Below are 16,539 nucleotides of genomic sequence, written 5' to 3'. Positions count from 1 at the left end.
AGCGGTTCACAGCCGAGGAGACTGATGTTCTTGTAAGGGAGGGAAAGACAGAAAAGTTGTGTTGTATGGGGATGGGAGAAACCCACCCAAAATAGCGGCGGTTAAACAGGCGTCGGTTAAACAGTTTTTTCAGTTTTTCAGTCGATTTTTTTTCCTGGTTCTTGACGGACAAACCAATTGTTTAATGGAACAGCAAAATAGCACCAGGGATTGTTTGCGCCGAAACACGACTCCTTTTTTGCGCTGAACCGCCCAGGGAGCGCAAGTTCATTCACTAGTTTAGCGACGTGCTTCTGTGGAGGGAAAAGCGCGCTTTGCGCGAGTGCAAAATAGGAATGACACAAGCGTCGGTGTACAAAGTCAATTGCGCTGGGTGCAAGATAGGGCCCATAATGTTAGTTGTCAAATGTCAAAAGAACTCAACTGGACTGTGTTGCCAAAATTTTTTCTGTGGGTTGTTTTCTATTTCCGCGGGTTGAAAAAAACCTCAATTAGGCTATGTGATATATAGACCCAGGAATGTGAATTTTAGCAGGCAACCTTGCCAAAATAACACACATTTTACCCCCAAACAACATTTTTTTTTCCCGAAGAACCCCCCTGAGCTATTGGGCTTGTTTTGGGCTGTAGTTGGCAGGTTTTGTTCTAAAAACTTGGCAACTCTGTCTGCACGCACGCTGGAATAAACAATCTTTGCTGGTGTTGTAGAAAAAAAGAATATAAGGATACACAGAGTACTTACATGATCATCATTTCAGAGAGAAATTGTGAAGGTGAATGCATATGCAAACAAGTTATCCGTTTAGGATTTTAACAAATTCAACCAAGCACCTTTGATGACGTGCATGATTACGTTACTGTTGATCATCTGTCCATCATGGTCTAAAGCCCGCCCTGATGATTTCATTGGTCTGAACAGTTTCTGTTCGGGGATAATAACTTCTCTATGCATCGAGTCCAGACCGAACTGCTCGAGCTCAAATGTTGTGGGTGGGGCCGAGTTCTGATGGCATCCAGGCTAGGTTTAAACAGCCTTACTCACCCCAAACTTTTGAACCATAGTGTAGCCTCATTGCCCTTTTGCACATTCTTTTGTGAGGCCATAAGCATATTAAACTTTAGCAATGTGAAAGGTTGCTTTATTTGGATGGAAAGCATTGGGGGATGAGTATCCCAAAGGCCATTAAAACACTTATAAAGAATTATACTGCAAGACAAACAAGCAAGCAAAGCAACAACACTCCGACAATGTCAATGAACTCCTCTAGAACGGGCAAATACAATAAATCCTGGCCTTGGGGGAGGGAGGTGGGGGTGAATTAGGAAACTAAGAGTTCAGGAAAGAAGCACACGAGCAGCATCAGTCGAGGAATTCCAGAATCCCCAGCTGACCCCTGCCGGTCCAATGGGCAGATGAGTAATGAGGTTAGTTCTCTGCATATGTGGGAATCAAATTCAAAAGCGACTAAAACAAACAGCGGCCTTAATGAGTGCACTAATGGAGGCAGGGTATGAGGCAGTGTCAGCGAAGCTATCAGATCTTACACAAATACACAAACCTTTGGCTATACAGACCTGACGGCTTCCAATGGATAAGAGGTGCATGCTGGGAATACCAACTGTGTATCTGTCGAGTTCGGGGGACAGAGGTCATCACCAGATGAGTAAGCTTCTAGCATCAAACAGGGACAGTGCTAGTTTCACATGAATACAAAAGCCAACAAAATTAACACTGACCGGAGGGCAACTTTGAATAAAACATCCCAAATAAAACCCACTCTTTCCATTAGAGATCTGGAGTCGCTTTATTCAACAATAATGAACAAACAATAATCTGAACAAAAATATAGGCATGACCTATACACCACACCTGTATTAGATATATATATATATATAACATTTTTTAAGTTGTGAATGTTACGTAAAAGATACATACTGAAAATGTATTAACATCCTAATGTTACAATAAAATTACCTATGGTCCCGTTTCATATTTCTGCGGTTCTCAGAAGCATTTTTGGGTAAGGGAGAGGACAGCAAATATAACTTTTCTATTCCCATTTGGTCCACTAGCAAAAGAAAATATCGGTGATAGTGTTTCCACAACTTTCCAAAAGAGGGGGAAAATATAGAGAGATTGATTACAACAGTCAGACGAGAGAATGATGTCTCTCCCTCAGCTGGTGTGTTAGAAACACTCATGTGGCAGTGTTAATAAATCTTCTTTTTTTGTAATTTACTGACATGGTAATTTGTATGGAAAATGAATTTGTAAACTGACACACAACATGTCAGATTTATATTTAAAAATATATATATATATATATATATATATATATATATATATATATATATATATATATATATATATATATATATATATATATATATATATATATAAATTATTCATATATTAAGGTTTATGAAAACCTGCTTCATATTTCAGAAGAAGAAGAAGCGAGCCTCACAAAACAATACAATATTCACTATTAATTCAAACAATGTAAAAAAAAATCAAAAGTGCAACAACAAAAAATCTATCTAAAAAACATATTTTGGTGCACTGTAAACCCTGAACTTAAATTAAACCAATAAGTTAAATAAATTAACGTTCATGAGTATTTAAAACTTTCTTTTTCTTTTGAGTTCACAAACAGACATATTTTAAGTAATCGGATTTGTTTCATTGTTTTGAGTTTTATGAACTTGAAATTTAAAGTTCAAGTAAGAAGAATTTTAATTTTGTAATCATAGATATGAATTGCACTGAACTTGAATATTTGGTTATTCAAGTTCAATGAATTCAAGGAATATTTGGAATATTTGGGTAAGCTTATTCATACATTTAACTTAAAATCATGTAATCTTAAATCTTTGGTATGGAAACTTGACTAGCTTTACCTAGCTAAATCAATAAATGCCACCTTGCTAATTGGTTACAATGCTTTGGTTACATAAACATATGATAGCATATATAATACTTGCTGTATGATTACAGCAATATAATACATTTAAAATATCCGTTCTCAAACTAAGCTCATGCTCCACTCGTCCACATGATGGTGACCCTACAAAAAAAACAAAAAACAGAAACTCTTCTAAACATTAAACACTATCAAATCTCCCAATTAACGTTAAACTAAATATAATAATATAACACTTTTGGCATTTACTGTCCCATTTGAGTGTCATGACAAAGCATGTTGGGATATTTAAGTTAGTCTTAATTAAAAGAAACAAGTTCATAAAACTCAAAACACTGAAACAATGAACACTGAAATCTTATCTTCAAAAAGTTCTAAATACTCATAAAAGTTAATTTATTTAATTTGAGTTAGTTCTACTCAAACCAATTCATCATTTTGTGTTAGAGTGAGTGTTACATTGAGTGTTTAATGTTTTGCTATGCTAATTTAGAAGAGTAAAAAATTATATCAATTCTTTTGGGTTTCTCACACAAACTGATCGTTTCATGTCTTAAGACATCAATGTGTCGTCACGAGCTGCAGGGTTTAATATGGATTCGTATGTTTATGTTTTTTTACTCTCATACTCTTAAATGTTACCATTGACATGCATTATACAACTGGCACAGCAACGGTTGGAGTTAAAAATCTTCATTTGTGTTCTACTGAAGAAACAAACACACCTACACCTTGGATAACTTGTGGGTTAGCAGATACACATCAGATTTTCATTTTGGGGTGAACTAACCCTTTAAGAGCCATTCAATTGTATAAGTACAAAATAAGATTTCCCAGTTCTGCTTGGTTAAACTTTATATTTCTTAACTTAAATTTTATGATGCAACTTACCTAGAATTTTTCTCAACTTATTCGGATTTACAGTGTGAAGTTCTGTTTGAATAACTAATCACTGGCGATAGACTGTATAACAACACCTTTGAAATCCTTTAATAGCAGAACAAGCACTACGTTTCAAAGATCTCACTCCAAACAAAACAGTTAGTGAAATACTGAGATCAATGAAGATGTTAAAGTACATCTGTTTCTTGGTTTAAGTACCTTATAAATAAAAGCTACACTATTAAAAACAGTGAAATAAATCTGATCTTCTTGGGAAACCATCTCTAGGCCTCAACTCACTTGCAATGTGATTGATTTTCTTCTTTATGTGGTTTGTTTTTGGTGATTGGTAAGATACCGGACACCTTCCTTTGCTGTTGATCCATGAAATACTTTGTGGTTTAAAGCCCATTTTGATTTCATAAGACGTTTGTTTAAAGGATATAGGGGATTTATATAATCATGTGACTAATCTCATTCTGCATAGTTCTAGTAAACAGATACCCAAGCATCTTATTTCAGTTAAGAGTTTGTTGACAAGTCACACCGATTAATGTTCATTTGCTACATTTTAGAAAGTATAGATGGAAATGAACAAGTCTGGATACTACTCATCATATCAAGCATTAAATCAGTTTTCAATATCGATAATAAGAAGAAATGAAGACTAGAGCATTATGCAGAAAATTTAGCTTTGCTAATGAGTTACATTGATTAAACTTATATATTGTAATACTATTTCATGTGATCAAATAAATACAGCCTTGGTGAGCAAGAGATTTCTTTCAAAAGCATTTGAAATCTTACTGCCCCCAAACCTTTGACTGGTACTACACACCGTTAGCCTGGATGCCAGCCGAATTTAGCCCCGCCCACAAATGTTTTAGGTCGGGCAGTTCGGGCTGGCCTCGATCTATAGAGGGGTAATTATCCCGAACAGAAACTGTTCGGACCAATGAAATCATCAGGGTGGGCTTTAGTCGATGACGGACAGATGATAAACAGTAACGTAATCATGAACGTCATCAAAGGGGCTTGGGTTTTATTTGTTCAAATCTTAAAGGGGGGGTGAAACACTCAGTTTCAGTCAATCTCATGTCAATCTTGAGTACCTATAGAGTAGTATTGCATCCTTCATATCTCCGAAAAGTCTTTAGTTTTATCATATTTATAAAAGAAATATGGGCTGTACCGAGTCTTTCCGGAAAAAACCGAGCGCCTGGAGGCGTATCGTGTGGGCGGAGCTAAAGAATCACAAGCGCGCAAAGCGGTGACGTCCTCAAGCGTGGAGAAACCCATCTATCTCAGCTAATACAGATAATGATCCACAATCAAATCTGAGGCTGAAATAAACTGAACAGGAGAAACGGCAACATCAGGACGTCCGTCTCTGTGGTATGTAAGTTACTGTATTTAATGGCCTCTTCACATTTCTGTGTCTTTACTCGCAGTGTATGAGGACATGATTCGGTTTATGGACTATTGTATGCGACTAGACCTTAGAAGTAGCAAGCAGAACGGTTTTGCACGTCAGACTAGTGTAACGTTATACAGAACAACAATGGAGTAACCGTTAGTGCATTTGAATGACGAAGCACGCGATCGTGTCGTTTACTGATGTTTACTCATGCGACGGTAGCCAACAGCACAGACATTTGAAGTTGATTTACTCACCGGCATCTTCCAAAGCAGGACCGCTCTGTCAAAAACACACTTCTTTGGTATGATTTGGTGAAGTCCTGTGACAGCAGTGACCGTGGAAATCCACTTTGCGACGCGACTGAAGCGATGCCTTGAAGCTTCCCCTCATTTCTGCGTTCAAATCGGTTCAAATGCAGCGCTGCCTTCCCGGGGCGCGACATAAGTGTTCCCAGACGACTGGATCTGCACCTGAGAGACTGTTTACAGCGTGCATTTCCTCTCTCTCCCTCTAGTTACACGCGCGCGCACCCTTCCGGGAGAAGAGCCCGTACAGCCCATACAAGGACCTTCCGCTCTATTTAACGTCAAGTCGACCCATACTCGAAAAAAACTCGCCGAAACTTGTGAGAAACCGGAAGGAGTATTTTTAACACAGAAATACTCCATCAAACGTCCAACATTAGTTTTTGAAACTTTGTCTATGTTTAGGATGGGAATCCAAGTCTTTAAAGGTGTAAAAAGCTCTGTATGCATGAAACAGCATTTCACCCCCCCTTTAAACAGAGCTTATTCGTATATGCATTCACCTTCACAATTTCTCTCAAAAATGATGATCATGTTGGGTAAGTACTCTGTGTATCATTAAATTATTTTATTTTTTTAACACACCAGCAAAGATCGTTAATTCCAGCGCGTGCAGACAGGGTTGCCAAGTTTTTACAACAAAACCCGCCAACTACTAGCCCAAAACAATAGCTTCTCAGGGGGTTCTCCGGGAAAAAATGGTGTTTGGGGTAAAATGTGTGTTATTTTGGCAAGGTTGCCTGCTAAAATTCGCACTCATTAGTCTATATATCACATAATAGTCGCTTCAACCCGCGGACATAGAAAACAACCTGCGGGGGAAAAAACGCAGACTTGGCAACACAGTACAGTTGACATTTGACAATGCGTCGCTTCGTTGCTCTGATTGGTTGTCGGTCTGTCCAATTGAGGTCTTTCCTGGTTCGGTTGAAACACGCCCCATAATCACAGCCCAATGGAGCAGTTTCAGACTCATATTCTGACTAGAATTGAGTATGACCACGTCAGGCTAACACACCGTAGCCTACAGCATATTTCTTAAGATTGTTATACAAAATTTGTTTTACTAGTGAATTGCTCTGAGTACAGTATCCATGGTTTCATAGGAGTCCTGTTCTGGAACTAACCCACTGAGAGTGAGTCAACGTAATATATGGCAGTTCAAAGAATCCTGAGTAAATCAAATAAATGGCATTGGGCCTTGAGTGCTGGGAGTGGCTGAGCTGTCGGTCTATTTGACACTTTTAGCCTCTGCGTGTGAGTGTTCTGTGCAATCAAAAGAGCTAGAAAGACAGGACGAAGAATACGTGATGAAGAAAGTAAGAGTGCGAGAGATAAAGCAGAAGTATAAGAGTGACTGATGATGAGGGACAGCTTCCCACTTCTCAGCAACCCTCTCCAGCAGAGCTCCAATCAGAAGCATCGCTATGATAATCTGCTCCAGATGTTGACCTGTGGAGACCTTGCTGCAGGCATCTCGAGCTGCTGTCACAGACTAACAGCACATTTTCACACACCAGGGGTCATTTTCAGCAAGTAGAGAAATCTGGAATACTGTGATTTAGAGCGGCAAAGGGGAAAGCTAAATGACAGATAGAGTTTTATTAACTGTTCTGATGTTATTTAAGTATGTTTATAAAGGTTTAAGTAACTCTATATGGAAAAAAATAAGCATCATATCAGGAAACTGGTATGCTTACATATTTTAAAGCTGTAACAATGACTGTTTACATTCAGGTTTTCCTCCGTCCTCCACTGGTCAAAAGAAAATTTACCATACTATACTGAGCCGATGTTGCCATTACTAAAACTTGTTTCTGCACATTAAAAATGTCATATCGTACATTTTCATTGTTATTTTTCCCCCTTGAGGCCCACTAACAATAGTAGTAAAACTTACCTCACTGTGACTGGAAAAGTCATTTCTGAGTTTTCTGAAAGTTAGAGTATGTTTTCACAGTACATCAAGCTCTTTTATCACAAAAGATTAAGGGTAATTTGATTTGGCATGATATGACGTCTTTAAGATGAGATAGAAAGCATTTTAACATCTAAACAATTAACCACATCAGCTTAAAGTCTAAAAAAAATGTATCTTGAAAATAATGTCCAAGTTTGATGACTGTAATTTCTTATCGTGGCCTACATCTACACTGTAAAAAAAAATTGTAGATTTTTGTTGGTTTAACTTAAAAAAGTAAGTAACCTGGTTGCCTTAAAATTTTGTGTTTATTGAACTTAAAAATTTGAGTTGATACAATGAAGGAAATTTTTTCAATAAATAGAAACTCAAAATATTTTGGTATCTGAACCACATAAAAAATGTGATAAATCATGAAAATATCACTATTTGGCATGTTTCACTGCATCATCAGAAATAAAACACACATAATTACCCAATATGCTTACAAAATCTTTTAATAATTTTAATAAAGGTTGTCGAATCTCCAAAAATGTTCATTGTATTAACTCAAAATTTTAATTTCAATGAACTCAAAATTTTAAGGCAACCAGGTAACTTTTTTTCTAAATAATTTTTTACAGTGTAGCATCTATAGTTTTGACTAGATAATTGACTAGATAAAAAAAAGTGAAAGCCCTGTTTACACCTGGAATTAAGATGCGTTTTGGTCAATCAGATCACAAGTGGACAACAAAAAAGACGCCTACTCTCCGCCGACTGACCTAATGTGCAAACATTATGGGAAGCGCTCTAGCCAGACAGGATTTAAACGCTGTTGGCTGAAGATGTCATTTTGCTTAGAAGACACAATGTTCTCTCACCATTCCAGATTTGTAACACACATATGCGGCTGTCAGAGCAGAAACTAAATGCTGATGGTCTCTGTAAGCTTTTCCATTTCCTTTCGCATTCATGTGTAAATTGTGTGAGCTAATTTTGTCCATTTAGATCAAAAGATCTGAAAAAGCCCAAACATTTACCCACCCATAGATCCTCCCCTCAAAGAAATCAGGACAGAAGTGGTTGAAAGTGGACAAAAGATATGGATTAAAACACCAGGTGTAAACGGGAATGTGTCTCCCTCGTCTACTTGTGATCAGTGGTGGAATGTAACAAAGTACAAATACTTCGTTACTTTACTTAAGTAAATTTTTCACATATCTGTACTTTACTTAAGCATCAATAGTGCGTACTTTTTACTTTTACTTCGTTACATTTTGCAGCAAATATTTTACTTTCTACTCCACTACATTTCTACAACGTTTCGTTACATTTTCGTTACATTTTCTGATCAGTTTCAGGGCTCGAGATTAAGGTTTGTTCGGATAATTAATGGATAATAATAGGCTAATGTATGAACTGACGGTTGCGCTGTTGACAATCGCGCAGCCTCTCGAGGAGAAATGGAAACAAACCAACGCCGCTCGTACAGAGAAACTCAGTAACATACCGCAGTAAATATTCAAAACGTGAAGGTTTTTATATTTTATAACGTATAATACAGTTAAAAAACATCACATGACACGACCAAGAGTGCTGTTTTCCTGAATACCATCACGACTGAAAATGTGACACTGATTTCATGACAGTTCCATAAACAATTAATTAAAATGAGTCACTTACATTTTAGATGCAATATAAACTGCTTTTGTTCTATTACAGCAGCGAAAATATTTCCAACATCAGATCATATTTCCACATCAGAACCACAACACATCTCACAGCAATAGTGTGTTAATGAATGATTCAGCGTTTGAATGAATCAAAGATTCAATGACCTGTTCGTAAATGACTGCCTCATTCATGAACGAATCAGCCGTTTGAACGAACCGACTCAATGACTCTCTCATTAAGAACTGCCACCACCTACTGGTAGTTTAGTTATGTTTAAACATTCTTTCCAACGTTTCTTATTGTATTAAAAATATATAGTTAAAACAATCTCATAACATTATTTAATGCAATTGTAATTTGTCAGTGTAAATTATTTAATTTAACACCAATATACTGTAGCGTTATTCTAATTTAATTTATTGATCAAATTTAAGAATATAAAAGGAAAGCTGAAGCATATCCTATATTTAAGATTAATCCTCATAAATATGAAGATTTAAATACATCAAAGCTGATAAAAATGTTACTTCTGAATATTGATATTTAACTCTGCAGATCGCCCTGATATTGTGAGTCAGAATGTAAACTGGGCAACAGATGATAAGCACAACTAGCCTACATTAACCCAAAACTAACTTAATTAAAACGCCACAGCCCATACTGTTTTTTTCTTTTTAATTATTAGAATATAGACATTAAGAAAATAAATTATTATACAAGTACTTTTACTTTTAATACTAAAAGTACATTTAAAATCAAGTACTTTTTACTTTTACTTAAGTAGGATTGTCGTTGTAAGTACTTCTACTTTTACTTAAGTAAATATGGCTCTGGTTATTTGTACTATTACTTAAGTTCTTAGATTCAGTACTTCCTCCACCACTGCTTGTGATCAAATCAACCAAAACGCATTTTAATACCATGTGTAAACAGGGCCAAAATGACACGCCCAGAACCAATGTGACATCATACTAAATGTGCTCAAAAAACACTCAAAACAAGGGTTGGAAAAAGTTACTTTTAAAAATATTAATCCATTACAATATTGCGTTGCTTACTAAAAAAGGTAACTAATTGCAGTTATTTTTTATAGAAAAGGAAGAGGAAGAGGAAGCTCCTTTGACCAATGAGAAACCTCTTACCACGCCCCTACCTCTTGCCACGCCCATTACTCCAAGCTGCAGCTACCCCTGTCTCATTTCATGAGATCAGTCTAGGAATGGAGAAAAAAATATTACCACTTAGCGCCTCCGGTGGACGTTTCACCCAAAAAGTGCAGGTAAACGTACCTGGAGGTACATAATGAGGGTGTTGCAAAAATGTAGACAGAGTCACGTATTTCCAATGAGCCTGGGTTGTTAATTTCATAGAAAATTAAATGTTTACACAATTAGGAAATTCACTGATAAATGTTGGATGAATAGTCAATTCATTAATGTCATTTATAATTATTCAGCTTTTTAATCAGCCAATGAAGGCACTGACCAATCAGAATGTTAAATCAACTTGGATTTATTTGGCGAAATATATAGGGGACAATAACATGAGTAATTCATTCATGTAAAACATTTTTCAGCAGAAGCACAGGCTGTTCCTTCTGTTTCAAGAATTAATTTATACCATGTCTTCAGGGCATATGCAGTACAAAAAAACGTACACAATATTTTAGTTTTGACTAACCGCAATCACCATGATATATCAATGACAGCATTATTATCCAATAATGCCTAAGCCGCTATTGTATGTTCTCTTGGACATGAACTGAATCTTAAAGATCTGACGTACATATCTGACGTATTGTAATAATAACAATGCAAATGCTGTGCGAGATATGATTCCTTGTCATATTTTATTTGTGTTGTTATTGAGGACAGATGCTTTCTTGATCTTTAGGATATTGCATTTAATATATCAGACTCGCACACTATTCCTTCTCAGGGCCATTTAAAATGCCAGTCAACACTTGTTTCCAGATTTCTACACTAGGCAGAGCAGTCATTATGACTTGAGGGGACACACTACCTCACAACCCACCCGCTGTCTGGGAGATAATGTATTTGGGGGTTGTTTTCGTTGGCCTCGTTGCAAAGAACAAGCAATTGCAGCCAGCTGTGTAAGCTGACAATTTAAGACCCAGCGGAAGACTAAAGACTGGCACTGGAAGAACAAATGCGCGTTTAAGATTGCAGACGAAAATTTTGAAGCCACTCATTGTTTTTAAAGCCTCCAATAAATTATTGTTTTAATTTATCCCCTCTTGTTTTTTACTTTATTTACTCATCAAATTACAACGAATGTCCAAACACTATTCAAGCGAAGGCAAGCGAATTACCATTTATCTCAATGGCTGCTGCTAAGATGTACACAGCCTGGAGGCTGCTATCTTTGATTTATGACATGCAGAATCAATCGCTTAAATTAGAAGCACTCATTGCAGCAGACGGGGAAAACACTTTGGGCTCGGTAAGATTTTTACACTAAAAAGATTACGAAATTAACAAAATCACAATGGATGCGTTAAATTAAAAGTGACAGTTTTGCATCACAATTTTTTTTATAAAAATATATATTTTTGTAGTTCTTCTGAACTTTCTATTCATCAAAGAATCCTATTGGATGAAAACTGAGCTGGATGATGACATCACTGTTTTCTCCAGAGCTGCTTTATAGCTGGATTGAGCTCATGTCGGATGGATGGATGGATGGATGGATGGATGGATGGATGGATGGATGGATGGATGGATGGATGGATGGATGGATGGATGGATGGATGGATGGATGGATGGATGGATGGATGGATGGATGGATGGATGGATGGATGGATGATGGATGGATGGAGAATTGTGAGTTATAAAGTCAGAATTGCGAGATATAGTCAGAATTGCGAATTATAAAGTCAGAATTGTGAGATATAAAGTCAGAATTTGCGAGATATAGTCAGAGTTGTGAGTTATAAAGTCAGAGTTGTGAGTTATAAAGTCAGAATTGCGAGTTATAAAGTCAGAGTTGTGAGTTATAAAGTCAGAATTGTGAGTTATAAAGTCAGAATTGTGAGTTATAAAGTCAGAATTTGCGAAATATAGTCAGAGTTGTGAGTTATAAAGTCAGAATTGTGAGATATAAAGTCAGAATTGTGAGTTATAAAGTCAGAATTGTGAGTTATAAAGTCAGAATTCCGAGTTAAAAAGTCAGAATTGTGAGATATAAAGTCAGAGTTGTGAGTTATAAAGTCAGAATTGTGAGTTATAAAGTCAGAATTGCGAGATATAAAGTCAGAATTGCGAGTTATAAAGTCAGAGTTGTGAGTTATAAAGTCAGAGTTGTGAGTTATAAAGTCAGAATTGTGAGTTATAAAGTCAGAGTTGTGAGTTATAAAGTCAGAATTGTGAGTTAAAAAGTCAGAATTGTGAGATATAAAGTCAGAGTTGTGAGTTATAAAGTCAGAATTGTGAGTTATAAAGTCAGAATTGCGAGATATAAAGTCAGAATTGCGAGTTATAAAGTCAGAGTTGTGAGTTATAAAGTCAGAATTGCGAGATATAAAGTCAGAGTTGTGAGTTATAAAGTCAGAGTTGTGAGTTATAAAGTCAGAATTTGGAGTTATAAAGTCAGAATTGCGAGTTAAAAAGTCAGAATTGTGAGTTATAAAGTCAGAATTGCGAGATATAAAGTCAGAATTGCGAGTTATAAAGTCAGAGTTGTGAGTTATAAAGTCAGAATTGCGAGATATAAAGTCAGAGTTGTGAGTTATAAAGTCAGAGTTGTGAGTTATAAAGTCAGAATTTGGAGTTATAAAGTCAGAATTGTGAGTTATAAAGTCAGAATTGTGAGTTATAAAGTCAGAATTGCTAGTTAAAAAGTCAGAATTGTGAGATATAAAGTCAGAGTTGTGAGTTATAAAGTCAGAATTGTGAGTTATAAAGTCAGAATTGCGAGATATAAAGTCAGAATTGCGAGTTATAAAGTCAGAGTTGTGAGTTATAAAGTCAGAATTGCGAGATATAAAGTCAGAGTTGTGAGTTATAAAGTCAGAGTTGTGAGTTATAAAGTCAGAATTTGGAGTTATAAAGTCAGAATTGCGAGTTAAAAAGTCAGAATTGTGAGTTATAAAGTCAGAATTGTGAGATATAAAGTCAGAATTGTGAGATATAAAGTCAGAGTTGTGAGATATAAAGTCAGAATTGCGAGATATAAAGTCAGAATTGCGAGATATAAAGTCAGAGTTGTGAGATATAAAGTCAGAATTGTGAGATATAAAGTCAGAGTTGTGAGTTATAAAGTCAGAATTGCGAGTTAAAAAGTCAGAATTGTGAGATATAAAGTCAGAATTGCGAGTTAAAAAGTCAGAATTGTGAGTTATAAAGTCAGAATTGTGAGTTATAAAGTCAGAATTGCGAGATATAAAGTCAGAATTGCGAGTTATAAAGTCAGAGTTGTGAGTTATAAAGTCAGAATTGTGAGTTATAAAGTCAGAGTTGTGAGTTATAAAGTCAGAATTGTGAGTTATAAAGTCAGAATTGCGAGTTAAAAAGTCAGAATTGTGAGATATAAAGTCAGAGTTGTGAGTTATAAAGTCAGAATTGTGAGTTATAAAGTCAGAATTGCGAGATATAAAGTCAGAATTGCGAGTTATAAAGTCAGAGTTGTGAGTTATAAAGTCAGAATTGCGAGATATAAAGTCAGAATTGCGAGTTATAAAGTCAGAGTTGTGAGTTATAAAGTCAGAGTTGTGAGTTATAAAGTCAGAGTTGTGAGTTATAAAGTCAGAGTTGTGAGTTATAAAGTCAGAATTGTGAGTTATAAAGTCAGAATTGCGAGTTATAAAGTCAGAGTTGTGAGTTATAAAGTCAGAATTGTGAGATATAAAGTCAGAGTTGTGAGATATAAAGTCAGAATTGAGAGATATAAAGTCAGAGTTGTGAGAAATAAAGTCAGAATTGTGAGATATAAAGTCTGAATTGTGAGTTATAAAGTCAGAATTGAGAGTTATAAAGTCAGAGTTGTGAGTTATAAAGTCAGAGTTGTGAGTTATAAAGTCAGAATTGAGAGTTATAAAGTCAGAGTTGTGAGTTATAAAGTCAGAGTTGTGAGTTATAAAGTCAGAGTTGTGAGTTATAAAGTCAGAGTTGAGAGTTATAAAGTCAGAATTGAGAGTTATAAAGTCAGAATTGAGAGTTATAAAGTCAGAATTGAGAGTTATAAAGTCAGAATTGAGAGTTATAAAGTCAGAATTGTGAGATATAAAGTCAGAATTGTGAGTTATAAAGTCAGAGTTGTGAGTTATAAAGTCAGAATTGAGAGTTATAAAGTCAGAGTTGTGAGTTATAAAGTCAGAGTTGTGAGTTATAAAATCAGAATTGTGAGATATAAAGTCAGAATTGTGAGATATAAAGTCAGAATTGTGAGATATAAAGTCAGAATTGTGAGTTATAAAGTCAGAATTGAGAGTTATAAAGTCAGATTTTCGAGTTATAAAGTCAGAGTTGTGAGTTATAAAGTCAGAATTGTGAGATATAAAGTCAGAATTGTGAGATATAAAGTCAGAATTGCGAGTTATAAAGTCAGAATTGTGAGATATAAAGTCAGAATTGTGAGTTATAAAGTCAGAATTGAGAGTTATAAAGTCAGAAATTGTGAGTTATAAAGTCAGAATTGTGAGTTATAAAGTCAGAATTGTGAGTTATAAAGTCAGAATTGTGAGTTATAAAGTCAGAATTGCGAGTTATAAAGTCAGAATTGTGAGATATAAAGTCAGAATTGCGAGTTATAAAGTCAGAATTGTGAGTTATAAAGTCAGAATTGAGAGTTATAAAGTCAGAGTTGTGAGTTATAAAGTCAGAATTGAGAGTTATAAAGTCAGAATTGAGAGTTATAAAGTCAGAGTTGTGAGTTATAAAGTCAGAGTTGTGAGTTATAAAGTCAGAATTGAGAGTTATAAAGTCAGAATTGAGAGTTATAAAGTCAGAATTGAGAGTTATAAAGTCAGAATTGAGAGTTATAAAGTCAGAATTGTGAGATATAAAGTCAGAATTGTGAGTTATAAAGTCAGAGTTGTGAGTTATAAAGTCAGAATTGAGAGTTATAAAGTCAGAGTTGTGAGTTATAAAGTCAGAGTTGTGAGTTATAAAATCAGAATTGTGAGATATAAAGTCAGAATTGTGAGATATAAAGTCAGAATTGAGAGTTATAAAGTCAGAATTGCGAGTTATAAAGTCAGAGTTGTGAGTTATAAAGTCAGAATTGTGAGATATAAAGTCAGAATTGTGAGATATAAAGTCAGAATTGCGAGTTATAAAGTCAGAATTGTGAGATATAAAGTCAGAATTGTGAGTTATAAAGTCAGAATTGAGAGTTATAAAGTCAGAATTGTGAGTTATAAAGTCAGAATTGTGAGTTATAAAGTCAGAATTGTGAGTTATAAAGTCAGAATTGTGAGTTATAAAGTCAGAATTGCGAGTTATAAAGTCAGAATTGTGAGATTTAAAGTCAGAATTGCGAGTTATAAAGTCAGAGTTGTGATATATAAAGTCAGAATTGTGAGTTATAAAGTCAAAATTGTGAGTTATAAAGTCAGAATTGCGAGTTATAAAGTCAGAATTGTGAGTTATAAAGTCAGAGTTGTGAGATATAAAGTCAGAATTGCGAGTTATAAAGTCAGAATTGTGAGTTATAAAGTCAGAATTGTGAGATATAAAGTCAGAATTGTGAGTTTTAAAGTCAGAATTGTGAGTTATAAAGTCAGAATTGTGAGTTATAAAGTCAGAGTTGTGAGTTATAAAGTCAGAATTGTGAGTTATAAAGTCAGAATTGTGAGTTATAACATCAGAATTGCGAGATATAGTCAGAATTGTGAGATATAAAGTCAGAATTGCGAGTTATAAAGTCAGAATTGCGAGTTATAAAGTCAGAATTGTGAGTTATAAAGTCAGAATTGCGAGTTATAAAGTCAGAATTGCGAGTTATAAAGTCAGAATTGTGAGTTATAAAGTCAGAATTGCGAGTTATAAAGTCAGAATTGTGAGTTTTAAAGTCAGAATTGTGAGTTATAAAGTCAGAATTGTGAGTTATAACATCAGAATTGCGAGATATAGTCAGAATTGTGTAGCCTAGAAATCTAGATTCACACTAGCGCCAGCAAATGTAATTAGCAGCCAGGGTCGTCTTGCAACTCTCCATTGGCTTGCGAGCTGGAAAAACTAACTCTGGTCAGGCCAATCACCTCGTGTATAGAGTCAGTGGGCGGGCTCAACAAAATGACAGCAGAGTTATGACAACAAATAAGCTGGCAAACAGCGGTCTTTCGATTCGGCTTTGGCCGCGACTCTGGAAAACTTGGAGTTAAGCTTTTCTTTGAGAAGGAAAAAGCTAGTTGAGAATCTGTCAACTAGCTTCGCTTCACTTTCTTCATTGCTCTGCTTGGTTGTAGCGCTA

The sequence above is a fragment of the Pseudorasbora parva genome, chromosome 1 (assembly GCF_024679245.1).
Source record: "Pseudorasbora parva isolate DD20220531a chromosome 1, ASM2467924v1, whole genome shotgun sequence".
NCBI classification, from domain to species: domain Eukaryota; kingdom Metazoa; phylum Chordata; class Actinopteri; order Cypriniformes; family Gobionidae; genus Pseudorasbora; species Pseudorasbora parva.
The sequence above is the reverse complement of the archived record's forward strand: the minus strand, read 5'-3'. Positions refer to the sequence as shown.